This window comes from Chinchilla lanigera, unplaced genomic scaffold (assembly GCF_000276665.1).
Source record: "Chinchilla lanigera isolate Chin_1 unplaced genomic scaffold, ChiLan1.0 scaffold00030, whole genome shotgun sequence".
Taxonomy (NCBI): domain Eukaryota; kingdom Metazoa; phylum Chordata; class Mammalia; order Rodentia; family Chinchillidae; genus Chinchilla; species Chinchilla lanigera.
In genome coordinates, this window is record NW_004955431.1 from 19,789,454 (window position 1) to 19,808,877 (window position 19,424).

The window sequence follows — 19,424 nt, forward strand, 5'->3', positions numbered from 1 at the left end:
GAAGAAACAAGGAGAAAAGAAGCAAGGCTGTAGGAGAAGCAAGAAAGGAGAGAAACGTGAAAAGATGTAGATGGATCTAGAAAAGAGGTCAAGGAAGAAGGACGCAAAGAGACCAGAGCAGACACCAGCCCGCCTCCTCCCCGCTGGCCAGCGCTGGTCCTCTGTAGCTCCCACTTCCTGCTGTGGATCCTGCAGCCCGCAGCCCCTCCTCTTCTCTCTACCCATTCTTTCCTTTTTATGTTGCACCCCACTCCCAGCACTTTTCTCAAGGAGCACACAGAGTCCCCACAGAGCTCTGTGGACACAGTGCCCCGTCTGTCCTACCGCAGCCCCTGCTCTGACATTTGGCACTGGGTCTGATAATGAAGAGTATGACTTGTTCCTGGGACCCGCTCCTGTGCTCAGCTTTTCCATCACAGCCCAGGTCCCATCACAGCCCAGCGAGGAGGCTTCAGGCACCTAATGCCACATCCCCGGCCTCAGTTTCCTCACTGTAAAATAGAGAGGATGCCATCTAATTTAGGAGGTTGTTGTTAAGGACTCGGTGAAAGAGTACTGGTAGGAAGCAGGCATGCATGGACAGCAGGCTCTGGACCTGCTCATCAGAATCCACTCCATCTCCTGGGCCCTCTGAACTGCAATGATAGGAAAGGGCCCTGCAGGCTGCTTTCTGGGCAAGCTCCCCTGGTGGTTCTTCTGATGGGCTAACAGATGTCCCCTTCGTATCCTAGCTCCAAGCCAGGTCTTAGTATGGCCCATCACCCCTCTGCATGCTGGTGAGATTTCTCCTCACTGCTCCCTTCCCTTGGGTTCCCACCTACCTGGACTTCTGCCCTACACGAGGCAGAGAAGCAAACAGAATCTCTTGCTATGTGTTTCTTTACACTCTCCTTTCTTTCCATAGCCTGTAACTCTTGACATGATTTCTTTTCTATGATGTTACTGGAACAGTTCTAGCTTAGTTCAGCATTCCCACTGTCAATAAGCAACTCTGCAGGTTTTATCTACGGCTCTTATTCCTGACAATTAAGAGCAAGTCCAGAAACTTCGTCCCAGGATTCTTTTGCTGACACGGCAGGCAAGAGCAATTGTACGGGGGGCTCAAGGAGGCTCTCCAAGGGCGGGTTCACTCCCAGACAGTCACTGGCGAAAAGGGAACAGAAGCCACAGAGGTTCTGACAAGGCTTTGCGCTTGTAGCTAGGGAAACAATGGAAAGCAAGGTGAATCCAGGTTGCCAAACAGTTACTAAGTGTTGCCACTTGGGGGAGATATCTCCAAACATCTCTTTCTGCCGCAGCACCGGCAGAGCCCGGGGTTCCTTTTCAACTTGAGTTTCCAACTTCATTCACTTCATAGGGCACATGGAAAGTGTGAGGCTCTGTCTGGAAGCCTGTGAAATAATGATTATACTGTGCTCAGGCAATGAAATAACTGACACAGAATTTTACATTCAATCAGTTATACTAGGTCAGTGCTCTGCAATCTTGGCTGAAGATTAGGATTGCTTAAAACATGTTTAAAACCTTTAGCTGTCAGCATGCCCCACGAAAGGCCAATTAAATTAGAATCTGGCAAATGGAACAGGGGCCTTTTTATACTTTTGTTTGTTTGTTTGTTTGTCTTTTCTTCCGGTACCAGAAATGGAACTCACACCCTTGCACTTGCCAGGTAGGCGCTTTGCCACTGAGCTATACTTTTAAAGCTCCCCAGTAATTCTAATGCTCACCTTACAAGATTCTAGTTAATGCAAAAGTAACAGACATCAAAGATAAATGTATGGGAGACAAGTTTAACTTTAGACAGTTCTATCATGGTTTCTCCTGGAGCTTAGGAAATCACTAGTGATAATTAATTTTAGAAGTAGACCTGTTTAGCCTAGTTCTGAAAAGGATTAGTGATTGAGAGCTATATGCAGTCATCTTTCTTCTAGGATCCCATATTCAAATAATACCTTTAGGAAGCCAACAAATTACTAACATCGGTGTGAGTTTATCAGGTATCAAAGTAGCTAGAATTCTGAGAAAACTGGGGCTAGAGATGTTAAGTTTTTAAAGAGAAAGAGGGAAGAAACTGTATATTCTCCCTACCACCACTGTATATACTTTTTTTCAGAAGTCATAAAATATTGAAAACAAAACTAAAATCCTCTATAATTCTTCTAATAAAGTGAGTTCTACATAATTTCTGCTTATCTTTTTATCTTAGTATTATAATATGAACATTTTCTTATGCTTTAAAAATTGTTTTAGATGCATTATGAATGGCTGCCTTGAATTACATTGTACCACTGCATCCCAAACACAAGTGTCTTTTGTGCCCACACCTTCCTGTAGGCCTTGCTTTTATGCTTCTATTTAAAAATAGCTGTCTACTGTTAGGTTTATACGTACTCCTTTAAGAAACCTGGAAGACACAAGCTGGAACCTCAGATCCAACTACAAATCCCCAGGAAAATAAAACAAAAAACTCCATCTCCCAGGCCAAGCTTGGGCTGAGTGTCTTTGCCTAGCCCTCTCAGCTGTGACTGGGATAACAAGAGTGGTGGTAGGAGGAAAGTCACTCACAGATGCTCCAGGGAGGCCACTTTCATGGTCCAGTGGATAAATGGTGGGGGTCAGGAGAAAGGGTTCTAGAAAAGAGGAGCTTGGGCAGGTGTTCATGGATCTCACCTGCAATCTCTCCTTCCTTCACTCTGTCTGTGCTTTTGCGTATGAGATACTGTGTCACAGCTGGGTGGAAATCAAAGGACTAACTGCAAAAAAGCTTAGACTTCAAATGAAGAAACACACCACACATGCAATAGTAATATCTGCTACTGTTTTTTCTTTTTTACTGAGCAGATATTATATGCTAGGTTCTCTGTATTAATTATTTTAGCTATTCTTCAGAATTACTAGACAAGCAAGGTACCAAGATTCCATATTTCAGATAAGAAGACTGAAACTAAGCGAGATAAAGTAACATTAAGTTCTCATAAGGGTAAATCAGAATTTGAACTCATGAACCTGGAATCCTTGTACCTTCTACAATGCTAGGCAATAGCCTATGATCCTATGGTCTTAGTGGAGAAACAAACCACTGGAAGACTCTTACAAAATCAAACATTGTCTTAAAGTATCTGGAAAAATCCAGCCAATTTTTTAATCACTATTTCACCTCCTTTCCCTGGGACTTGGATTGGGTGTGACCCAAAGTCACATTAGACAAGGGAACTGATCTCATACCACAGCCAGACTAAAGCATGGAATGCCGGAATGCTAAAACACACACACACACACACACACACACACACACACACACACACACATAATTTCCTGAAAGGTAATGATACTGGAAAAGTTGCCCCTGAAATAAAGCATTTGATAGCAGTTCTGAAATACGTATCTATACACTTCCTGAATCAGAATACAGGTTTCTGGGTCCCACACATACATATTGAATCTCTGGGAAGGGGACTTTTCCTTCTCTCCACTAACAAAGGATGGTGGTTCAATTGTCTCATGAGGAACAGCGGCTTTGGTTAACTGCAGTGCTTGGTTTTGCAGAGTGGAAGATTTACACTTAACAGCTTTATTAGGACATAGTTCACATACCATACAATTCGCCCACTTACAACGCACAGCTCAGTGGCTGAAGTTTATTCACAGAGCTCTGTTTCCTTCCATAGTTTTAGAGCCTTTCCCTTACCACTTCCCAAACAGCCTGGTTCCAGTTAGTTTCACCTGCAGTCCTTCCACCTCAACCCCTAACCTGTGGCAACTACAATTCTATTTCCTGTCGCTCTAGATTTGCCTATCTTGGGCATTTCATGTAAATGGAATCATACAATATGCAGTTGCAGAGTAAAGTTGGCATGTTTGGAGCGAGAGCTGATTTGAGAAAGGCTGAGTGCTCCGCTATAGTCTTTCCCACCTAACACTGGGTGTCTCTGCTCTGAAAGTGCTGAAAATATATTTAAAGATGATTGGCTTGAAGAAAGCCAAATGGCCTGCCTTCTCAGGACTCAGGTGAGTCGGACCCTGGATTGTGGCAAGCAGTCCACAAGCACTGACAATCCGAGAGTGGGCTCCTATCTAATATTCTCAGGTCTAGGTAGGCAATTGAATCATCAGAGAAGCTTGTTAGAAACACAGATTGCTGAGCCCCCTCCCAGGGAGACTCTGTACATCTTGTGTGGGGAGCTGGTACCTGATTTCCGTGTGTGTGTGTGTGTGTGTGTGTGTGTGTGTGTGTGTGTGTTTTCGCACTGCATCACTGAGCTGCATTCCAGCCCTCCTTTTTTTTTTTTTTGGTGTTTTGAGATAGGGTCTCATAATGTAATCCAGGCTGATCTTGAACTCACTATGTAGCACAGGCTGGCCTTGAACTCATGGTAATCCTTCTGCCTTAGCCTCCCGAGTGCTGGGATCATAGGCATACACCACCATGCCTGGTTCCAATTGAGACAAAATCTCATTAAATTGATTAGGAGGAACTTGAATTTGTGATTCTCCTGTCTCAGTTTCCCAAAGTGCTAAGATTACAGGTATGTGCCAAGGGAGTACTCCTAGGGGATTGCAGTACATGCAGGGCACTGCTAGGCATTTGGGAATATCTATAAAAGGCTGTGTTTCAGGGACAAGAAAAAAGTTGCCTTTGCCCTTCCATTTCCGGGTCAATCCATCTTCCTGGCAGTAGCAGCAACAAGAATGTTGCTCCCTTACAAGGCCCTCCTAGTTATTAACTGGAAATTCTTTTCTTACTGAGACCAAGGAAAACTTTCCAATATAAAAATAACAGAAATTTCTGGAAACAAATGTAAACTGCTGACCTGCTGGGCCTTACTGATTTGTTGGAGGGCAGCTTGGAGACTTCAAACAATCACTGCGCCTTACCCAGCAAGGGGGCATGAGGAGTAAACACGCCTGAAAGGTCCCCTCGGCCTCTCAGCAACCCTTCCTGGGTATGAAATTGATCTTTCCCCAGTGAGCAGAAATACTTCTCTTAGTTGAGTCTCCTTTTATGCTTTTGATGTACAGAAGCTTCTCAACAAATAAATACAGTTGAATGCTAGGTCACAGCTTCTTGGAAAGGGGCTTCCAAAAGCCTTCAAGGGTAAGCAAGATAAACTGGAGCAATATTTGAAAAACCATCCCAGTTGTATATCATTTCACTTCACCCGGCGCCAAGGCGCTGGTTGTGTCCTGGCTCCTCACCTTTATCCTGTGAGGTGGACAATGTTCTCTTGGCTACCTTTTGCAGAGAAAGGAGAGATTCTGAGAAGCTAAGAGATTTGTACCCGAGATAACCTAGCTGGCTGATGGTAGACTCTTCCTGGACCTTTGTCCCAGGTTTCCACGCCCCGTGGCTTGTTATGTTGCCTCCCTGCTCTGACTACTTTATTTTAGAGAAGCTGCTGGGATGTGGGAAACTTCAGACGTTCTTTTCTCAGCCACTGAGCCACAGGAGCTGGGCTTAGGGAGCTACTAATGTGCTCTGACGGTGCCTTGTTACTGCAGAGTGCCCGCGGGAAGATGAGGGCGATCTGTCCATTTCAAGAATGGCTGGCCCAGTTGTTCTCCCCAAATGCCCATTCTGGGGCCCTGCAGGGCCCTGCTAGGGTCTAACTCAAACATACGTATATTCTTCATATTCATTCTCCCTCCCCCTCCCGTCCCACTCTCCTGTCCCTCTCCTCCCCACCCGCTCCTCCTCGCCCTCCCTATCTCCCTCTCCCCCTTCCTGTCTCCCTTTCCCTCTCCCCATCTCTCCCTCTCCCTCCCTCCCCTCCCCATTGCTCTCTCCTGGGGAAACCAAACATGATCTGGTTTTTTTGGAAGCTCAAGTAGCTATTCCACATCCAAGATAGTCCAGATCCAGTCATTAAATCATTGTCATCAGTGTGTGAGTGTGTGTGTGTGTGTGCTTTGCTTATTTGTAATGGCTTTGCTTTCGTGAAGCTGCTTTCAGCTCTTTCTGTTTGGCCAGCACATGGAGCGGCAAGCTAGGGCTCACTGACCTGAATCAGTCCTGTGAGCTGCTCCGTGCATGTCTGCTTGCCCTTGGACAGATGAGATGCTCCAGGGCTTTTCCTGAGCTGCCTCTGCTGAACAGCAATGTTCATCCCCTCCCAGAGTTAGGGGAGCTTCAGCAGCAGGCTCAGGAGGCACCTTTGAGAGAGTATGAGGGAGGCTCAGTCCCCAGCAGGTCTGTTCTCACAGGATAGGGGAGCTCATGTGCTTAGAGAGCCTACTATGTGCACACTCTTTGCCTACAGAGTTTCCTCCTATCCTCATAATAAACATGCTGGGAGAGAGGAGACAGACACTAAAGAAATTCCTGCTAGTGTAGTAAGGACTGCAAAAGGCAATCAAAATCCCGTATTAGTGTTTGAAAGGATAGTTTGGTCTGGTGGTCAGAAAACACTAACTGAACAAGCCATATTTAGATAGGATCTAAAAGAATGACTAAGGGTTAGTGAAGGTGTGAGGTAGGGATGAGGCAGGAGAGAGCATCAAACGGTAGAGTATGGAGGAGGAAATGCTTGAGACAGAGAGCATCACTAGCTACCAAAAGAAGGCTATCATGATATAGTTAGAGGATGGAAGGACGGGGAGAATCAAGAGCTTGGAAAAGAGGGCAGAAGCCAGGCTGGGGAGCCTTTGCAGGTGGAGGCACCGGTCTGTAATCCCAGTCTTCTGCGAGGCTGAGGCAGGATCATAAATTCAAGCTCAGTCTGGGCAATTTAACAACTGAGCAAGATCCTGTCTCAAAATTTTTAAAAAGGAGGGGATAAGGGTTATTGACAATTTTGTGTTATAACACTGTTAAATAATTTGTATGGATAAGACTTGGAATAGCAGACCCATATCATAGTCTTCCTATGTGGAAATATTCCATGCTTCACACATCCATTTTCTAAGGGACTTTGATGACATAATTGGCCAATTCTTAAAGTCTGCAGTGACTCCACCAGTTGTGTTAGCTCTCTTCATATTTACTATATGTATTTTATTTTCTGTCTGCACTATAAATTCTGTAATTGAAAAACACCACACTTATGGAACAGTCTCTCTTCCCTCCAACACATGTTCTCCGCAGCCCTAGTTATTTGCTATCAGAGAAAATAATTTTTGATGGGATGGGTAAAAAATGATAAGACATCTGACTGGTCTACAATGGATAAAAATAGGCAAGATTCCACCCAGCTTAATATGGCCAACAATAGATTTCCTCATAATGCAGGTCAAACCATGCTTCCTCCAGAAAATGTGCAACCACATAGCGAAGAGATTGATTTCCATGTTCTAAACACAAAGATCTGACTACAGTTATGTCATGTAAAGAGTAATATGTCTGTCTCACTGAGTAATATGGAAAGGTGAATTAAGGACCTGTCCCAGCATTAAACAGTGGGGTTTGCATTGTGAGACCTCAGCTGGTCACTTTGAACTAGTTTAAGAACGAGTTCACTTATGTGATGGATCACTGTATGAGGGCTAGAGAGGTGGCTGGGTCTCTGGGGATAGAATGGTCTTTTCTCAGAAGAAATGAAATATTCGCCAAACAAAATGTCAGTGTCAGCTTTATGTACCTACTATGTAAACTTTGAGACTTGTTTCAATATGTCAGAAGCACACAGTGTGATATTTTTAAAAAAGAATCACTTTGCATTGTCAGATAAAGCTGACTTTGAGCTACTGATCCCTCGCTTACTAGCGCCTGAACCTCAACAAAGAACTCAAAAGGCATTGAATTTTTCCCTCAGCTGAAAAAAATTACCATTGAAGGATTTAACAAGGGTATATTTAAGGGTATATAAGGAAGAGCACATCGGCAGAGACTAAATGCTTAATAAAAGTAACTTCCATTCTTCTCTCTATCTGAATGAGGATTATCAGTATTAAATGACCCAAAATGATAACCATAATTATCATTATCAATCATTTTGATGATTTTTTCATTTCCCTGTGAAAGTACCCCTAAATGGGGCATGGTGGCACATGCCTGTAATCACTCTTAGAGGCTGAGACAGGAAGGAGCCCTGCCTGAGCAGTTTAGAGAGCCCTTGACTCAAAAATTTAAAAATATAAAAAAGTCCTGGAGGCACAGCTTATGTGAATGCCCTGGGCTCATTCCTCAGTACTTTAAGTCAAAAGAAAACAAAACACAGCACAAAAACAAGACAAAAAATACAAACCCTGCTAAATGAATCCAATGACTTCTCTTACTGCATACCTTTTGGGGGGAAATAAATGTAAAAAATTATGACCATTTTCTCTAGTGTGTTTTGGTTTTAACAGCAGGAATTGCCTTGCTTGTGGTACCCACCAGACTTTGGACACTTAGGAACTATGAATTAGTGATGCTCTTGTTGGTGTGCTGGTTCTGTTACTCTAAATATCTTCACACCAACAAAGCCAAGGTAGAGCTGAGCTGTGGTCCTGCCGTGGACACAGTCACCACCTGCTCTGTTCCCAGCTGCAACCCGTTTATCCCACCATCTATTAATGCCTCAATCAAGTAACAAACACATCACTACCAAGGAGAGGGAAAGGAGGAGTGGGAGGAGAGGACTAAGTGTATTAGATGCTTGTAGATGCCAGGTATTACCTGAAGCATTTCAGGTAATGCAAATTATTTAATTTTCAAGATAACATGAGATGATTACTACTTTTTTTGTTTTGTTTTGTTTTTTTTCCAGTACCAGGAATCGAATTCACAACCTTGTGCTTGCCAAGCAGGCACTGTGCCGCTGAGCTAAATCCCCAGTCTGAAATGATTACTATTATTACTCCCACCTTACAGGTAATGAAACTGGAATACAAAGAGGTTAATTGACCTGCAAATGGATCAACCCACTGTTATGTGGTAGATCTAATTCCCAGCCATCAGCAGCACACTTTGAATCTGTAATAAAAATGCTCACTTATTGATTAATTCAGATGTTCAGTTATTGATTACTTTGAATTTCATTTAATCTGTAAAATGTCTTTTAAAGTTTTCTTTGAAAGAAAAAGAACAGGTACTGAAAAGCATTGGACCAAGATGGACCACAGTTGTGGCCATAAGTAACACTTGCACTTTACATTATAATTTCACTAACAATGAGCACCCGACATTTGATGATACTTACTACAGGCCTGATACTGTCCCAAGAATTTCACATATATTAAGTCATTTAATGGTCACAAAAGCCCTGTGAAATACATTATTACCATTTTAGATGGGAAAACTGAGGCATATTCCCCAGGCCTGGTTATAACCTCTGTTAGAAGACTCCTCTTCTATGGACCCAGCTCTTCCAACGTTGCCGATCACACCATTATCTCCTTTTACTCCTTCAGGCTTAGGGGTAGGAATGGATTCTTTGTTGGTCTGCTTAACCCTTTGAGTGTACATTTTGTGTCTTGCAGGGTCCCTGAGTGATACAAAGAGTAAGCACCCAGGAAAGGAACCTAATCTAGACTTCCAGGGAGAGGAGAGGTCCTCAGAAGTGACATCTGGAAGGACTCCTAAAGGATGATCAGGAATTTACCCAGTTTGAGGAAGTAGAGGTAGGAAAAAATATTCTAGAAAGAGTAAATAGCGAGCGAAGGGATAAAAAAGCCATAGTGTTATGGTTGATACACTGGCCAACTTGGGGAGTCTAGACGTTTGGCTAAGTGACTCAGCAGTTCTGCCTCTTGGGGTGAAAAGGACACGCCCTTACCCTTCTGGGATGTTGTTTATTGTGTTAATTGAGAAGCTTAGAAGGTTAACTATGCAACTCAGAGGGGTCCAGGGTGCTTAATTGTATTCATCCTGAGCCTGAGCCTGTGCAAGAGGCAGGCATGCAGAGGGTGTAGAGGATGACCCCCACCTCCCCAGAGCAGGTAGACTATATAAAAAAGGAATTGAGGAAGGACTGGCTGCTGGTTCTTCAAAGGAGTTCCAGTCTTCGCCTTCAGCTCGGTCATCTCCTGGCTTCTGGTGCAGACTGTTGGGCTTCTGCCTGGGACTCTCCGGCCTTCTGGTGTTGGCTCTCCGGCCTTCATCGTAGATTCTTCAGCATTCCGTCGCAGACCCATCAGCCTTTTGATACAGACTTGCAGGGACACTGCAGCGAGCTCCAGGCCCGGGGCTGGGCTCTTCAATCTCCAGTGTGCAGACACCCTCTGCACTCTTCCTCATCCAACTCTGTAGCTGACCATTGTAAGCCAAACTTGTAATTCCTTGTACATGTGTTTATCTTGTATTATATCTGTTCCTCTAGTAAACCCTGACTGATACACATAGCATAGACACTGAGATGTAGTTCAATTCCAAGATGCAGTTCTTGGAACTTTAAGATACAGTCCCAGACAGAGGGGAGTGAGAAGGTTAAGTGAGCAGGTTCGAAGTCAGGAAGGTGGGTGCTGATGAAATGTTGCTGTGCAGCTTGTCATGACATCGTCCCTTCAATTTCCTTATGAACCATTTAGCAAACTCTGTATTGCTTACCTGATGGTCTAGAGTTGATTTTGAGGGGAGCCTAATGAGATGAAGTGTGATCTCAAGGAGAATATGGGGGTAATTTAACCATAGGGTTGAGATTGCTCTGTCAGCCTTTAAAGTTTATTAGGCCACTCATCCCATTGCTAATGTGTTCTGGCTGTGCAGGTAGGTAATGGATGAGGCCAACAAATTTCATTTAGGACAAAGACTTAGGAAACGGAGACTCAACAGAATTCAGAGGAAAAGAAGTCAGCACATTCTCCACAGGAAGGCTTACTCTCTGTCTCTATTTGCACAATCCTTGGTAAAATATACCAGAGTATTGGCAAATACTATCTTAAAAATGACACTCACTTCTGAAGAGGGGACATGAAACAGGCACTTTCCTACACTATGTCTTCATTCTTGCCTCCTTCTTGGTGATGGTTGTTAAGCACTACATTGTTGGGATCCTGATGATTTTCTCCTGTAGATGCCATGTTGCCTCCACAGCTCCTTGAGGGTCAAGGCCCCCCGGGCTTCCCCTCCTACCCTTCTCGTCATTAAGGTCTTTATGGCTGCATGGCTTCTGGTGGTGAAGCCGTCTCGCCATCAGTGCCACAACATCCCTACAGCTATTAAGCCTGACTCTGAGACCATCTTTGCTTTCCTCTGCTCTCAGCGTGCAGTGAAGGCCACTGCTGAATGCATTAGCAGTGCAGTGTCCCCATGAACACATCCTAAATGCTTAGGGAAATGTGTGTCCTCCCTGTCCTCCAAGGAAAGAGTTCTCTGGTGGACCTTCTAGCCTTGCACTGAATACTCGCCCAAGCACACCCACTCGCTTCTAGCATTCTATCCTTACCTACCCATCAGAGCAGCCCAGGAAGTTTCACTTTGTTCGCTTCGGCCATTGCTTTGCCAGGTTTCCAAAAGCCACTCCCAAAGCAAGTTTGCCTCATCTTCTGAGGCTCTCCCTGCTCCTAAGCCTCTTTACATCCTATACTTTGAAATTGTTTGTGCAGTTTGACACCAGGGAAAAATCTTTGATTTGTGTGAGTCTAACTTGACAATACAATGTCTATCTATCTATGGAAATATGAAAAAATTGAAATCCTCATATGAAAAATATGAATACTGCCTAGATATTTAATGATAATGGTATTTAATGATATTAAGAATTACTGTAGGGTTTTTTTGTTTTTTTTTTGTGTGGAAGTACTGTCATTAGATTTGTAAAATAGATTTATTGCTGGGTTTCTGGCTCAGTGGTAGAACCCTTGCCTAGTGTGTGAGTCCCTGGGTTCAGTTCCCAGTACTAAAATTTTTCTGTATTTATTTACTAAAAGTCTATATCTATGTATACAGAAATATTTACTGATGAAATTATTTGTTGTCTGGTATTTGATTCAAAATAATCCACAGTATAAGAGAGCAACTTGGAGGCATAAAAGACAACAGAGAACTGTGATAATTATTGAAATTGGGTAATGTGTTCCTGGAGATTCATTATACCAGTTCTTCAGTGTTGTATGTAGAAGACAGAACCTCTGAAAATCTCCATATAGATTTTTAAAATACTACAAACCAGATTCAAGGCAAATAATAAGATAATCTAGACTATCACAAGGGTAAACATGTCTTATACAAAGTATTCTAATAGCTACATATGAGAAGATAAGCCTGCCTACAGAAAAGGGGGTAGTTCACGAACAAAGGTTAATAGAAAGACATATATATATAACAACAAAATTGGAAAATAGTTTTCATCCTCCCACTTACCAAAATAGAAATTAGCATAGTAAAAAAAAATTTTTGTACAATTGGCAAAGAGTATAAAAAATAATGAAACAAAGTGTTTCCGTGGGTACAGAAAATAGACTGTCCTAAATGGACAGCCTAAATTTGAGATGATTATCATAGGTACATGTGAACATTTATGTACAAATATATGAAATAATCATTGTTTACAATAACATTTTTTTTTTTTTAGTTTTTTGCGACAGGGTCTTACTCTGTAGTCCAGGCTGGCCTTGAACTCACTGTGTAGCCCAGGCTGGCCTTGAACTCATGGCACTCCTCCTGCCTCAGCCTCCTGAGTGCTGGGGTTGCAGGCATGCACCACCATGCCTGGCCAATAACAAATTTTTAAATAAATTTTAAATAAATAAATTCAAATTTTAAAATATTAATTATAACAAAGTAAAAAAGAAGGCAGGAAGATAGGCATGTAGAAATGAACAAAAGAAAGAGGAAGGGAGACCTGAATATTCAACAATAGAAAAAGTCAATAAATTATGTTGTTAAAAAATGAATTTTGGCATCATATTCAGATATAAACACACATTATCCAGGTTATTCAGTCATTACATGAGCCTATATGATCACAAGGGAAGAGGTACATGGCAACTAATTAGATGAAGAAAGCAAACTGGGAAAGAGCACTACCAAGATTTTTCACTTGTTTTTTTGTATGGGCTTGAAGAAGCACAAAAAACAGCTAGAAGGATAAGCACTAAACATTACACGAAATCTGTATGGTATACAGGCAGGGGGCTTATAGACCATGTACTTTTCTCTGTTTCATGTGTCTGTGTTTCCTAAACGTTCTGTAACAAACTTGTATTACTTTCACAAATTAAAAGAAAATCATCTGTTGAATCACCAGTCTACAGGAATCTTTCCTAAGAAAACAATCAGAGATGTGCATTGAGATTTGTTAGAAGGCTCATTGGAGTGTTATTTGTAAAAGTGGAAAAATAACAAATAATCCAATTATCTTGTAATGACAGAATGATTAGGTAAATTACGGTACTGAGGCTAAAAATTTTTCCCATATTCCTAGGGAAAAGGTTGATTGTTCTGTTACCATGGTTACAAGTACCACTATAGGTGGGTTTTTAAACTCTTTCTATCAGTCAGTGTTTCTGGCTTCAGTGAGTACATGATGGAAAGCCAACCAATCAGTGACAGTCTGTCTGAAATTTAGCCAATCAAGAATGGAGTCAGCCCAATATGTGTTTGTCTAAATACCAACCGGTCAGCAACAGTTTCAATAGAGTAATCACGTTTCTACAGTTGATGTCAACCTACTTATGCTCCTGAAATTCTGCCAGTCCCCGAACTCCATACTTCCCCAAACTCCTGTATAAAATCATCAGTCTGTTCTGCTCAGCAAGATTGTACCTGATCAGCATAGCCCTCCTTACTGTAATAAGCAATAAATTCAGCTTTATGTTTTTTGGTATCTTGTATGTGTGTGTGTGTGTGTGTGTGTGTGTGTGTGTGTGATTTACTACCATAAGCAATAAATTCAGGTATGTGTGTGCACGACTGTCTGCTTGTCTGTGTATACACACACCAAGGATGCACATGTACATGTTTATAAAAGCACATAATGAAATGTTATGTATTTATAAAAATTATTGCTTTCAAAAAACATATAATATGAGAAAAAGGGTTCAAAATATATTATGTGAAAAAGCTAAATGTGAAATTACATTGTTTGCTCTGACAGACATACCAAAATTTTAAAACATCTAAGTGATGAGGCAATAGATAATGTTTATTTTTGGCTTTATTTTTTCTTATATTTTCCCAAAAAACTATAATGATCATTTATCATTTTTATAATGAAGGAAAACTGATTCTGTAAACATTTTGGCATTATAGCACTAAACCAGTTTATTTCTAATACCATCTAAATAGTTGTGAGCCTTTGCGTAAGATTCTTTCATGGTAACAGACCATGACATAAGTGAATCTAAAGGCCTCCATCTAACAAATATTTATTGTGTACCTGTATGCCAGACACCAGATTAGACATTCATGAGACCGGAGATAAGGATGTGGCAGACCTGGCTGGGGAAGTAGGCGTGACCTGTTAATTACAAAATCTCAGGACACATGCGCAGAACAGTGCCCAAAGCCCTTAATGTGGACCTCCCATGAGAACTTGAGCAGGTTTTCAATAGGATGACGTAGACCTGACGTCAACCTGAGGAGTGGGTGATACAAAAAGGACAGTCCACATTGAGTTTTTGCCACTCTGTTCTCTCTTGCATGGTGGCCCACCCTCATTCTTTTCCTACTTTTACTTGTCCCAAACTTGCTCTGCAGGGTCTGGTTTCTTTTCTACCTTTAATAAACTTTGCTACCATCTGTGTTTGTTTTGACCAATTTTTTGCTCAAGACAGAAAGAACTGTGAAGTCACCTCCAGAAGGAGACTCCGGAACCCCAAAACCCAGTGACACTTCAACAGATACTAAGGAAGTAGTTCTACTTTAATAATGTAACACTTTCCCGAGAACTATGTGGAAAAGGACATTTTTAACATATTGTACTGAGCGTGGAAAATTATGCTCTTCCCTTCAAACACATTCAACTACTTATTACCAGCAGGGACCATCAATATAGCAAGTAAAGACCACAAGTGAAGTATAGATGCAGTGGACCTCAAGTTATGACTGGCCTGACATACAAACAACTTGGGTTATGAGAAGTATTTTAGTTTTGATTTATGACCAAAGTCTTGAATTATTACCCTAATACTGGCCACTTGTGCTTCCAGATGGTCTCAGATGCAGATTTAGCCCTTAGAGAGTTCTGGAAGGAACATTACAGCATCTTTTCCTGTATGGGGTTAATTGAGAAATCCTGGGCCAACGTCTCCCTAAAACTCTGAGGTCTGCCTGTATACAGGGAAGAGATTTTGAAGGCTGTGTAGAGAAGCCTGAGCCTTCAATTGACAAACTGAGGTACAACCAGCCCTCAGGAATGAATTGAGTTTGTAAGTCAAGGGTCCGCTATTTGTTAGGCAGGCCTGGAAATAATGATCTATGAAATGCGCAACCATCAAAGTCTGGGAACAGCCTGGACTGGGTATTACAGAGTGAAACAATAAACTTTAATTTCTCCTGCCATCTCTTTATTTTGCAGGGAGGAAAGTTTAGCTCCTTCTTTCAATAAAAATAGTGTCAGTGCCCTAATTGCATTTAATTAAGCCATATTTCTAGCGCTGAGAATGTAGATCGTTGTACTGGAGCCCGCTGTTCTCCATTTCCTAATTCATGCAAGCAGCCCTTCTATAGGGAAGAGATGATTGACTATTGTGAAGAGGCACAATAGTTAATCTCGTGTGAATAGATAGTAGGAGGGGATGTGTTTGTCTTGTGTTTGTTAGAAAGGTTTTCATGATCAAACACTGAAAGAGGATTTTTCCTATTTTCTTTCTGCTGACAATGCATCACTGGTAGTTTGACTTAATGAGGTTCTTAGATTTAATAAAATAGAGGAAGGCAGTGATCCATTTCCCAAAATGACTTGAAAGAACTAGTTGGCAAAAATAATTGAGGTTCAAATATTACCAGTACAAGGAACTCTATCCATTCCCACAACCCCAGGCCATACTGAATTGCTCTACTTTTCCTGCTGATTTTAGTTTGCTTTGTTTCGTTTAGTATTTTGAGATAGTGCATTTCTATGTTGTGCAGGTTGGCCTTGAACTTGCACCAATCTTCTTGCCTCAACCTTCCAAGTGCTCTGGTTACAGGCACGTTCCACCATACCCATACCTGGCTCCCGCCGATTTTAGAATTCACTCTTTACTCTCTGGTGGCAGCAACTTATCATAATAGAGACCATTTTTTCATAAACTAAAAGGAGCTAAAGAATTAGTAAAAAAATTCCTGTGGGTGAGCAGTACATTGAGTCTGTATAATTCTTAAAAATGATACCTTGGCTTCGTGTAATCTGCTAAAATTTACATGGTGCTTTCATAAACCATTAACCCATTCAATCCTCAATCAAATCCTAGCAATTGGAGAATGACACCCTGGCTTTACAGGTGAGAAAACTAAGGCTCAGACTCCATGAGAGAGTTGGTACCAAAGTGACCCAGTATGGAATTCAGACCCAGGTTTTATACTTTCATATCTGAAGCAGAAAGGAGCGTTTAGATCTGAGCTCTGAGGACCTAAATTCAGGATGCTGCCTCTTTTTGGCAGGTGATGTGAGCCACATCCCTTCCTCTCTCCAAATCACAGTTTTCTCACATGAGAATAAGAGACAACCACACTAGTTTATCAATTTGCCACTGTTGTTCTGCTCTAAATCTACCCTTCATTGCCCTGCTTTGTGATACTTCCTTACTGGAAGAAGACATGCCAACTGGACCATTTTGGGTGACTTGTGCCATGGAACCAATTATCATAAAAAGAATCTATTAGCTACAATGATTGAACCCAATTACCAAGGGGAAGTTGAGTTGCTGCTACATAATGGGGGCAGGAAAGACCATGTCTGGAACACAGGATTGAGTCTCTAGAGCTCCTCAAGTATTTCTGTGATTAATAGCAAAATAGAAATTCAGAGAAACAAGAAGATACAAAGCAGGATGGCTAAGAACTGAACACTCAGACCTTTAGGAAATGAAGGCATGGGTTATCTCATCATGTAAAGAACCCTGACTATCTAAAGTTCTGCTCGAGGGTAAAGACTGAATGGACTGTAGAAGAAATAAATCAGATTGTCAACTATGGCCTCATTACAAAAATTAAGACTATAGTAGCTTTGCAAATTTTTTCTTTGCTTATTATATCATTTGTGTGTTATAAACATGCTTTATCTCTTCCTCCCACTATTATCTTTTTACGTAAATGTTGAAGGTTAACTTTATAGTCTTTAAGTGATAAAATGTTCATTGGGACTGTGACTGACTTGAGAGCAATTCATATAGACAGTAATTACAGTTGCCATTGGTACAGCACATCTCCTCATTTTGAGGAAAAGGTGAACACTTAAAAATTTATGAAGGAAAACTGTATTTTGCTAAAGAAAGACAGAGGTGTTTTGATTTTTGTATGGGAGTTCAAACGTCTGAAAGAGAGTGCTTACAAAAGTGAAGAAACCAAAGGGGTAGACTGTGCGAGTTGCCAGTTAATTCCTTCTCAGTTCCCTTTGCTGCCATGCTTTGTGATATAGTGGAATGGTACACTGGAAATACTCTCCTTTGTCATTTGGTACTACATAACACTTGGTTAATAGAGTGGGCTATAGAGAGGCTGCAGGTGGAAAGGGCTTCCTGGCTCCAGTGTTTCTTTTTTCTTCTTGCCCTTATGTCAATGGCATGCATGTAGGACAACCAGTTGCACTCATGTTTCTGCAAGCTTTGCTGGCACTCTGGTGAGAGGCTTATCACTCCCTGCTCAGCAGCCTCAGCTGGTAACCATCGCAGGTTGGGACAACTCAGTAAAATTCACATCCACTGGGCCACACTCCTCTTGCCCCCAAAGTGGCCTTCCTTCTAACTGTTCTTTTCTTGTTACTCTCCCTGACCCTCGGATAATTCTTCAGACTTCTCTTTTATCTCCTCTCCTTGCTAATTCCCAGTTACCAGTCAACAGTGCTTTATATTATATTTTCCTATTCAAACTCCTGATAGTTTTCTTACTCTTGATTAGTCTGCTTGATTGTATCTTGACTGATAAAATAACACTGATTCTGAGTATTTCATAGGATTATTATGATGCTTACATACACAAATGTATTTGAAAGCACTTTGGAAATTTTAAACAACTTGATAAATTGTTGTATTAATGGTGTCTTGATGTATTATCCCTTTCATATCCATGCTATTTTATTTCCTTACACACTAGCTCTGGGCTTAGTCATAAGATTTGCTTCAGCCAGTGGAAACATCTACACACATGATACAAACAGGTGCTTGATAAACACTTGTGTATTGGGCTTGACCCTCAGCACAGCCCTGAGGCTGTCATGGGAAGAGTCATAGGCTAGCCTCCTTGAGAATGAACAGCTCTATGGAGCACTAAGCCCAGCCCTAATCTGATGTAGCAGGGGAAAGCAGCTGATGGGTAAGCTAAGCAAAATCAAAAGAAGTGCACCTTGGGAACCATAGATACAAAAAAAAAAATCATTACTGTTGTAACACACTAAATTTAGGGTGACTTGCACAGCAAAAAATATTTAATACTAATATAACTGAGAAAATAACTAAAAATCTGTTAGAATATTGGTAATAGTTTTTCCTGTGGTAAATTACCGAAGCCTAACTCATGCAACCAGAAAGGGGTTATTTGTTGGTTTAGATAGTGGAAAGTCTAGGAGTTGCTTGAGTATAGCTGGATCCATAAACTCAAACTACTTTATCAAAACTCAATAGTCTTAACTTCTCCATTTCTTAATTGACTTTCCTTTGTCTTCAGGCAGGCCTTATTTCCTTCATGGTGGTAAGATGGATTAGGGCACCTCCTATGTCCTTAGAGCTCCTTAGTCCAGTAGGAGGAGTCTCTCCGACAGTTTCCATGCAAAAATCCTGGGTTGTGCATCCTTGATCCAAGCACTGTGGTGCAGGTAAAGGGTGACTGGTGATACTGAATCAGTGTCTTACTCCTAGAACTTATGTTTTGGCCAGGCCCACCCAAAACAATGGGACCAATGGTGTTGCCCCAAAGGGAATTAGGGGACTATTATTGGGGGAAAGGATTCCATCAAAATATCAATAATAGTGTTAGCAATAAAACATTATCTGGTTCATTAAAGATACATTATTGCTGTAGCCAGGGTGTATAAGGGAAAAGATTTAATACAGGAAACATAATTTATAGGACTATTTTATAATGTTCACCCAAAGAATCAAATGTAGAAGAATGCCAGAGATCTGTCCACACACTAGAGACCCCAAGAATCCAGGTGAGGTCCTGGATCCCATGACAATGTCCTGCATGAGTCCAGCTAAAGACATAGAGTCCATGGCAATGTCCTCCACAATGTCCTCCAAATGGAGGCCTAGAATGTCTGCACCAATGAGATGAAGGATCTGTGCCACAAGGCTGAGAGATCTCCACTGGAGCCAGGAAGTAACACTCAAGCTAAGGACCAGAGCTCCCCGCAAAAATGCTGCACCTATCCTCAGCAACAGCAAGGACTCAAGCTCCTCTGATGAAAACAGCTGAGTTCATATCAGGA